We start from the raw sequence: 8,817 nt of genomic DNA, 5'->3' as shown, positions 1-8,817 counted from the left end.
GCGGGCGGACTGCACGGACCCCACCAGTTTACCTCGCGACTGTGTCACGCCCTCTTGAACTCTCTCTTCAAAGTTCTTTTCAACTTTCTCTTACGGTACTTGTTAGCCCTCGGTCTTGCGCCCGTATTTAGCCTTAGATGGAGCTTACCACACACTTTGGGCTGCATTCCCACGCAACCTGATTCCAAGAAGACTGGATCCCGGTGTGCCAGAGGCAGCTACTGGCCTAATACCGTCCGCGGGGTGAGACTCGATCAGAAGGACTCGAGCCCCCTGAGCAATGGTGGGGATTCGGTCTTCTGTATGCCACATTTCCCACGCCTGCTGCTGGTGGGGATTCGATGCTGGGCTCTTCCCTCTTCACTGGCCGTTACTGAGGGAAACCTGGTTAGTTTCTTTTCCTCTGCTTAAATTCAGCATTTCTCCACGTCTGATCTGAGGACGTAGTCGGGGGAGCACAAAGCTCGGGGCAGCTGGCCTCGGGCCCGTACGGGGAGTTGCCCCAGGTCCGTGCCTCTTGCGAAGCCGAGTGTGCGATGTGCCGATCTGCGGCCAAAGCCCACATGGTCGCAAGGCCAGCGCTCCATGGCCATCCTGCGCTTGCAGTTGTGGGACACCACAGACAGCCACACACAGCACAGCCAGGTGTCCCGGGGAAGGGTGAAGGTGCACCAGGCTTTTTGAAGGCCTGCTGCTGCCACCACATCTAGGGCGTGCCTGCCCCCCAACCCTCCCGAAACCTTCACGAGGCAGGGAAACTGGGGAGTCCGAGACGTGCCAGCAATGAGCCTACACGCCAGGTCCAGGGATCGTGCGACGGTGCTGATCGGGGTCTGACCTTAGGGGGACGAAGGGAACAGGGTCCCTGCGACAGCCACGCCTCTGGGAGGGAACCCTGGGGCGACTGATGTACAAGCGACTATCAGACAGGCATAGCCCCGGGAGGAACCCGGGGCAGCATGGTGCGTTCGAAGTGTTGATCAATGTGTCCTGCAATTCACACCAATTCTCACAGCTAGCTGCGTTCTTCATCGACGCACGAGCCGAGTGAGCCACCGTCAAGAGTCACAGGCAACTTTTATTTGTTCCAGGCGTCAGCCTGAGCCTGCCGGTGAAGTAGAGGCCGGGGAGACAGCGCCGCCTGTGGCGAGACAGCCCAGCGCCCTGTCTAGCTCGGCTGAGACCATTGTGGTTTTAAAACAAAAAAATAAATAAATCCAGGCGCTCAGCCCGGGGAGACTGCCCGTCGCCTGCAGCAGCACGGTGCTTCCCAGGGGGATGGAGGCAGGCCGCTCTGCCACCGGCCCGATCCACTCATCCTTCCTTGACCCCCTCCGCTCCCCTTTTGGGGGGGTGGGCTGGGGGACGGGTGGTGAGGCAGGCCAGAGACAGCACGGGCAGGGTGTCAGGTCGGACCGCTAGAGTCTTCAAACCCAAGCCCGGCCGCACCGGCCTGAGCTCCAGGTACCTGAGCAAGAGGGAAGGTCACCCGCTGCACCAGCGGACCTGGCCATCGCAGATGTGGGCGCCTGGAACCTTGACGCCCGCTGAGTAAGCATAATGCACCATGGCTCAGGGCTTGCACCTGGCGTGCCGGACCCCTGTCTGCCTGGGGAGGCGCCCCTCGAGAGCAGTCGGGTTTCCCTCGGTGACCGGCTGCCCCCTCTCGGGAATCCCTGCTGACCGGGGTGCGCCCACTCTCTGGCTGCTCAGAGAGAGGAGTGCATGCCCCCGGCCAGCGCAGCGGCCGGCTCGGCTCGGAGGCCGCATGGGGCTCCCTTTCCGGCACATGGTTGGGGACATCCCCAGCTGGTTAACCCAACACTGCCAGGCGTCTCTGTCCATCTGCTGGGTCGCAGACCCCCCTCCGGTGGAACGGAATCCCTGGCGCCTGGCTGCCCACGCGCCCCAGACCGCTCTGCGAGAGGTGTCCCAGGCTGTGGGTGTGAGTGTCTGGGATGCAACCGAGGTCGGGCCTCCGGCTCTCCCTCTGGCTACTCCGCTGTTAATGATCCCTCATGCCCCCACTCACAGGCAGATTCCCCAGCCCTACATGTCCCCAGTCACACTCAAATGCCCATTTCTCCTTACAAACACGCGTTCCAGATTCAAATGCCACCTCACTCCTGACCCACATACCACCATCCCACCCTCGTAACCCACACATAGACACCAGCATCCGTCCCTCCATACCTACACCAAGATGCTCCACACCTCAGAGCCACACCCATATGCTTCACCTCTACCTCCAGACTCACTCAGATGGCGCCATCCGCCTTCTTTCTATACCTACCCCATCCCTTCGACACACATGCTCCCACCCCTCTAATAAACCAACATCCTTCTCTCCAGACATACATACCCCATCCCTCCCTTCACACCCAGATGCCCCTTGCCTTCCCACCAGAGTGCTCCAGCTCTCACTTAGACCCACATGCTGCATCATTCCCTGAGATACCCCCATCATATGCCCTGTCCCTCCATTCCAGATCAACAATGCCCCCCGATCCAGACTCCACCAAGATGCCCAATCCCTTCCTCAAGACCCAATACCATGATGCCCCATCCTCCCTCCACACAGCAAAATGCCACATCCCTCCCTGACCAATGAGCACCCATCCCTCACTCCAGTCCCACACCAATGTGTCCCATCCTTCCCTCCAGACCCACACCCATGTGCCCCATCCCTCCCTCCAGAGGCACACCAAGATGCCCCATCCCACCCTCCAGATGCACACAGATGTCCCCATCCCACCCACACCAGGATGCCCCAATCCACCCTCCAGACCAACAGATGCCCCATACATGTTCCAGACTGACAGCAATGTGCCTCAAACCTCCCTCCAGACCCACACCACTGTGTCCCTATCCCTCCAGACCCACACCACTGTGTCCCTATCCCTCCCTCCAGAACCACACCAATGTACCCCGTCCCTCCTTCCAGAACCACACCAATGTGCCCCATCCCTCCCTCTAGACCCACACCAATGTGCCCCATCCCTCCCTCTAGACCCACACCAATGTGCCCCAACCCTCCCTCCAGACCCACACCAATGTACCCCAACCCTCCCCCCAGACCCCCACCACTGTGTCCCTATCCCTCCCTCCAGACCCACACCACTATGTCCCTATCCCTCCCTCCAGACCCACACTGATGCACCCCATCTCTCTGGACCCACACCAATGTGCCCTGTCCCTCACATCTGACCCACACCAATGTGCCCCATCCCTCTGGACCCACACCAATGTGCCCTGTCCCTCACATCCGACCCACACCAATGTGCCCCATCCCTCCGATCAAACCCACACCAATGTGCCTCCATCCACTCCCTCCAGAGCCACACCAGGACGCACCAACCCACCCCCAACAACAGATGCCCCATACCTGTTCCAGACCGACAGTAATGTGCCCCCATCCATTGCAGACCCCACCACCCCTCCATCCACACAGCAAGATGCTCCATCCCTCCCCCAGACCCACAATGTGCCCCATCCCTCACCCAGACACAGACCAATGTGACCATCAAACCCACACCAATGTGCCCCTATGCCCTCCCTCCAGAGCCACACCAAGATACCCCATCCCACCCTCACCTAGATGACCCATTCCACCCTCCACACCCATGTGCCCCCGTCCCACCCACCAGACCCACACCAATGTGCCCCACCCCTGTCCCCAGACCCACACCAATGGGCCCCACCCCGCCCTCCAGACCCACACCAATGTGCCCCAACCCTCCCACCAGATACACACCACTGTGCCCCAACCCTCCCTTCAGACTCACACCAATGTGTCCCTATCCCTCCCTCCAGACCCACATCACTCTGTCCCTATCCCTCCCTCCAGACCCACACCACTCTGTCCCTATTCCTCCCTCCAGACCCACACCACTGTGTCCCTATCCCTCCCTCCAGACTCATACCACTATGCCAGTAGCCATCCCTCCAGACCACTCCCGAACCACACGCAGATAGCCCCAGCCAACCCCCTCTAAAACCACCCATCCTAAACACACCCTCATGAAACTTTAAATTACTCTATTAGCCCCCTTTGATCAGTTAAACACCATCATCCACTGTCCATGTTCCTTTTCTTAGTCCTCCATACCTTTCACGTTAAATAGCTGAACATGATTTTTAAAGTAAAAGGAATTTTTTGCTCCCCGTCTCAATCTGTTGTCTTGCAGGAACATTCGCAGTATCCCGAAGAAAATGCTAACTGTATTCTCAGCCAGCCAAGAGCACACAGCTTTTGCAGATCTTGCAGCGTGACAGCCAGTGCCTTCCCCGGCTCCTGGTCAGAAAAATGACAATTAGGGACAAGACGAAGCGTATCACGAAGAAAATGCCTCCCCAATCGCTGCAAGCCAAAGACGCGCAGATTCCTGTTGCACTTGCACCAGCGGGCAAAGCCTTCCCGCGATACCTGTTGCTCTTGCAGCCTGGCAGCCAGAGCCTCCCCGAGTTAAAGCTCGAACCAAAGGCACGCAGAGTCTGATTGCATTTGCTTGCACCGGCAGCCGGAACCTTCCCGGAATTCCTGCTCCTCTTGCAGCCTGAGCCTCCCTGAGTTCCAGGTCGAGCCAGAGGCACGCATAGTCTGGTTGCACTTGCACTGGCAGCCAGAACCTTCCCGTGATTCCTGCTGCTCTTGCATCCTGAGCCTCCCTGAGTTCCAGCTCGAGCCAAAGGCACACAGAGTCTGGTTACACTTGCACCGGTCCGGTGTTGTTGTATAGTATCCTGCATCCCCATGGTAGCTTGTGGGAGGTAGTGTTCGGCAATCTCCGGAGCCACGCTTCCTTGGATACCCCGCCCACCCACAGATGGTTACAGCAATACAAACAGCATAAACATAAGAATATGGAAATACAGCCTGATAGCCTGCCCTCCAACAGCTCTGATCCTGGGATTGGCCAGTTATGTCTTTGTAGCTCCGCCCCTCATTTGTGGGGGATGCAGAATATCATGGAAGCCAGGAGCGCAACGTGGGCTCAGGGCTTCCGTGCCCCTGAACTCCTTAGCAGTTCAAAGGAACATGCTTCTTGGCTATTTTGTTTCTTCCAGGCAATTCTACTATATGCTCGACTCATCAAGCACTACACGTTTCCCCTCCCAGAGTCACAGCCCCCGTGGGACACACAGGCTGCAATGAACTTGACAACTCGTTTCCTTAATCATCAGCAACGTAGCCTTTCCAGTCACCCTGCAAATATGCAACAGTTAAAGGGAGCAAACACAATAAAGCACCCATTGAAAATGTGCTTTGATGTCCTTAGTTGAATGTTCTAAAAACCACAAATAACAACACACCGCCAAAACTATCTGAGTTTTTTACACCTCTTTTATTGTGTGTCTTAAACTGCAGATAATAGTTGGTACATTGATATTTTGCCTTTTGCATCTTATATTTTTCCATTCAGAATGTGGGAAATAAAGGTACACTGATATTATGTTGGCCCAACATGCTGCTGCTATAAGTAGTTACATGTTGTCATGATGCTTTATTATGCAATTTGTGGATTTTGCAAGTAAACTCTATTGGACATTATTATTGTAGGCCTTGACACCCAAAACATAAATATTTGTTCCAAGTAAAGCGTGGAAGAAGGTGGGCGTGCCCAAATTGCAGAGTGGGTTTAAATCCCTACTTCGCTGTTTAGCGCAAGTGTGTGATCCCAGGCAAATAATGTAATCTCATGCTGACTTCAGCTGCAAAAATTGGAGTGCTTATAAGTGATTATGTTTACACCCTGGGACAGTTATTATAAGTGCAGGGCCAAATTAGTGTACGCTGGTGCGCCTCTGCTAGTGGCTCCAATACTCTCACATAGAATTGCATTATTGCTGCACTGGTCCTGCGCCAGTCTCGTAACACTTGATTCGACAGGCAGACATAGTCTCACCATCCAGCCAGTGCACCACAGATTCTAGTATAGCGCACTAACTGTGGTAGAACCAACATTACATTTTCTCCCCTGTTGCTCCCAGCCCCTAAAGTTTCTTGTTCCGTCCAGATCACTGCCCCAAACTCTATGTCATGTTATGCTATGATATTGAGTCTTTCATTGCACAACATCAGCCATTTTCACACTTTCTAGGACCTTCAGGATCTGCCAAAAAGTGGGTGTTTTCAGACTTAAAGGAGAGAGTTAACTGACTGTAACATTGAAGCTGCACTAGAATAGTCTCATTACAATGAGTAATGAAGTTTGATGCCCTTACACAAGTACGTTTGTCACTCCTCCACTGTCTCTGAAGTTAGCGCCTCTCCCAACATTTGAAGAGTTAGCCCCAGCCTAAATTTTAGCCTACGTGCACCCCTGGATGTGCGCACTTGCATTTTGTTAGGCAGCGAGGTGAGGGAAACCTTTCCCGAAACTGACAGTGTTAAAGTTTTACTGTATTTGTTCAGAAAAATGTACTTGAACAAACGCAGTAAAACCTTAAAGTTGACACTTTCAAGAAAGACTTCCATCTCCTCTCTGCATATTGCGCTTTAAAATATACTATTTGATATTTGATAGTTGGTCCCCACACAAGACTATGTGGAATGTGGGGGTAGCACAGTGGGGACGGAGCCTCCAAGTTTGCCCCGCCTATTTTCTGAAGTGGCCCCTCCCATCACCACTTAGCCCACCCCGAAATGTATGTTTCATAGCGCCCCTGTACAACAACGCTGTTCGAAGGACTCAAATATGGGGACTGCATGGCTTACTTGTGGTCCTCACCCCCACAGGAATCCGGTTTTCCATTGTTTTAAAATTCATTCTACACATGTAACAGAGCACACACATATCCTGTGCTCTTTACTAGCCACATGCAGCAAGTTTAAGCAGAGTGTAACATATATCATATCATGTCAGTCCCGTGTGCCTTTTTAACAAGATTTCATTTAGAGGCTTCTTGCCTAAGGGTTAAACCTTGCCCTTGGTGAACTTCTTTGCCAAAAAGTGGTTGGGATCCAAAGAAAACTCCCTTTAATGCGCAGCCCCAGATGATAGTGTGACAATGAAAGTAGCTTGCAAGCAGCCAGACGGAAGTTCACATGGGAAAATGAAATCCTGCTGTGCGAACAAGTGTGCCTTGCAGCGCATGGCATCCAAAGCTCTGGGCTCACCTGCTCTACCCCACCTTCACTCCCAAACTACAGCTGGCAGAGGAGCACATTCCACCATGACCGGAATCCAGCGGTTCTGCAATTCGCCTTTCGGACAATGTTAAATGGTAAACCACTTTCTGCTGCAGGCAGGGACCAGGCTCGGACTGGCCTATAGGGTAACAGGGTAGCCCCACCCAACCACAATGCTTAGAGCCATAAATACTTCATGGAAATGAAAATAAGGCATGGTCACACGGATAGACCCCGACCAACAGCTCTGTCTCTGGGAATGGCTGATTATCTTCTTTCACTACAGGTCCGCTTATTATAAGCGAATTTGGGCTTCTTTTTGACCAAAGTCACTTATCATTTTTGCAGGTTGCTTGTCGTGGTTTTTGTCCTCTTGGTACCCATATTAAGCGCGTATGGTTGAACTTGTTAAGTTCAAGAGGACAGAAACCACAACAAGCAGATACTACAGGAGCATGACTCCGCGTTTTGCACCTTTCCACGTTCCACAGACAGGAACCTGCTTAGCCTTGAAATATCCTCAGAGACTACATGCACCCCATCTCTTCCTGCCCAAGGCCATCAGCACTCTAATGCATGGCAGTGTGCTGGGCTGCTTTAGGGCTCTCAGACCCCACCTCAGAGACAATCCTCCGGTTTTACAAACTTTTGTAGGTCCTTTACAGTCCACCGTATTATGCCACCGAGGTTCAGATGTAGAAACGTTCTAAACGTTTTGCTGTCATCACTGGCGAATATCTAGTGCTGATGTTTATTTTAAAATGTTCCTATACTAAAGTCTAAACTAGAATCGTCTAATTCGAATGGCTGTTGTGACAAAACCCAGAAATTATGGCTGTCCACAGCGTTGCCTGAGACTTTGGTGATTTTTAGGTCTTTACAAACGCCCTAAAATGAGAAAATTACCCCCTTGTATTTGTAAATGTGGGTTTCCACTCCCCTTATCAACTCCCCATTGTGAGAAGCCTGAAGGTGTCTCACCCACTAGCACCTGGGGATCTGTCATCCAGGTGGCCAGCACACAGTCATCACTTTGGGATCCAGTTCCTGGGCGTGGACAAGTGCGGGAGGATCATCTGGTTGAGAGTGTGATTGGGACACCGGATGGTAAGACTCTGTATCCCCTTCTTTATAACACATTTACCCCATCCTACCAAGTAGGATATTTAGGAACTCCAACTACCCACCCCCCTTTACAACACCGGCACTTTCTCAATGACAGCCGGCTATGAGAGAAAACGGACTAACACCCGAGCCGAATACCTGATGTGTCCCAATACAATGGTCAGGCAAGGTCAGGCAGGAACTGATCATCACGCACACTTGACTTCCATTAAGCTTCCCTACATGGGTAAAAGGCAGAGCATGAGAGCACGCTCTGAGCGAGGCAAAGCACACGAGGAAACAGCATTTTCAAGATTGCAGTTTAACAAGAGGATAAATACGATGAAACAGAAAGGTATTGCATGGAGGGAAGTGTCACAAGTCTCTCCCCTTCTCACCTGTTTCTGTTGTGTACTTGCGACCTTCTGGGATTTCTTCTTCTTTACGGTATGGGATTTGTATCGTCCCGAACGCCAGTCTTCGGCGTCCAGCGTGAGATTAGCGGTTCAGTTTCCAGGAACATTCTACCAGTCCAGGGTAATTCGAGGAAGTAATTAAGGTACGCTCAGAGGCACGGAAGA

At 52.8% G+C, this 8,817-nt stretch overlaps 1 non-coding gene and 1 pseudogene across 1 annotated transcript; both read right to left on the bottom strand.

The window, feature by feature from the left end:
• The window catches only part of LOC138570402 (28S ribosomal RNA), a 3,494-nt pseudogene extending 3,050 nt beyond the window's left edge, over nt 1-444 (bottom strand).
• Nucleotides 445-916: 472 nt separating this feature from the next.
• LOC138570594 (5.8S ribosomal RNA) lies at nt 917-1,067 on the bottom strand. The gene has a single exon (XR_011303632.1). It is a non-coding gene; the product is annotated as a 5.8S ribosomal RNA (ribosomal RNA).
• Nucleotides 1,068-8,817: the final 7,750 nt, after the last annotated feature.

Source organism: Ambystoma mexicanum, chromosome 2q (assembly GCF_040938575.1).
Source record: "Ambystoma mexicanum isolate Mex_15411 chromosome 2q, UKY_AmexF1_1, whole genome shotgun sequence".
Classification (NCBI taxonomy): Eukaryota; Metazoa; Chordata; class Amphibia; order Caudata; family Ambystomatidae; genus Ambystoma; species Ambystoma mexicanum.
This window is presented reverse-complemented; position numbering and strand designations above follow the sequence as displayed.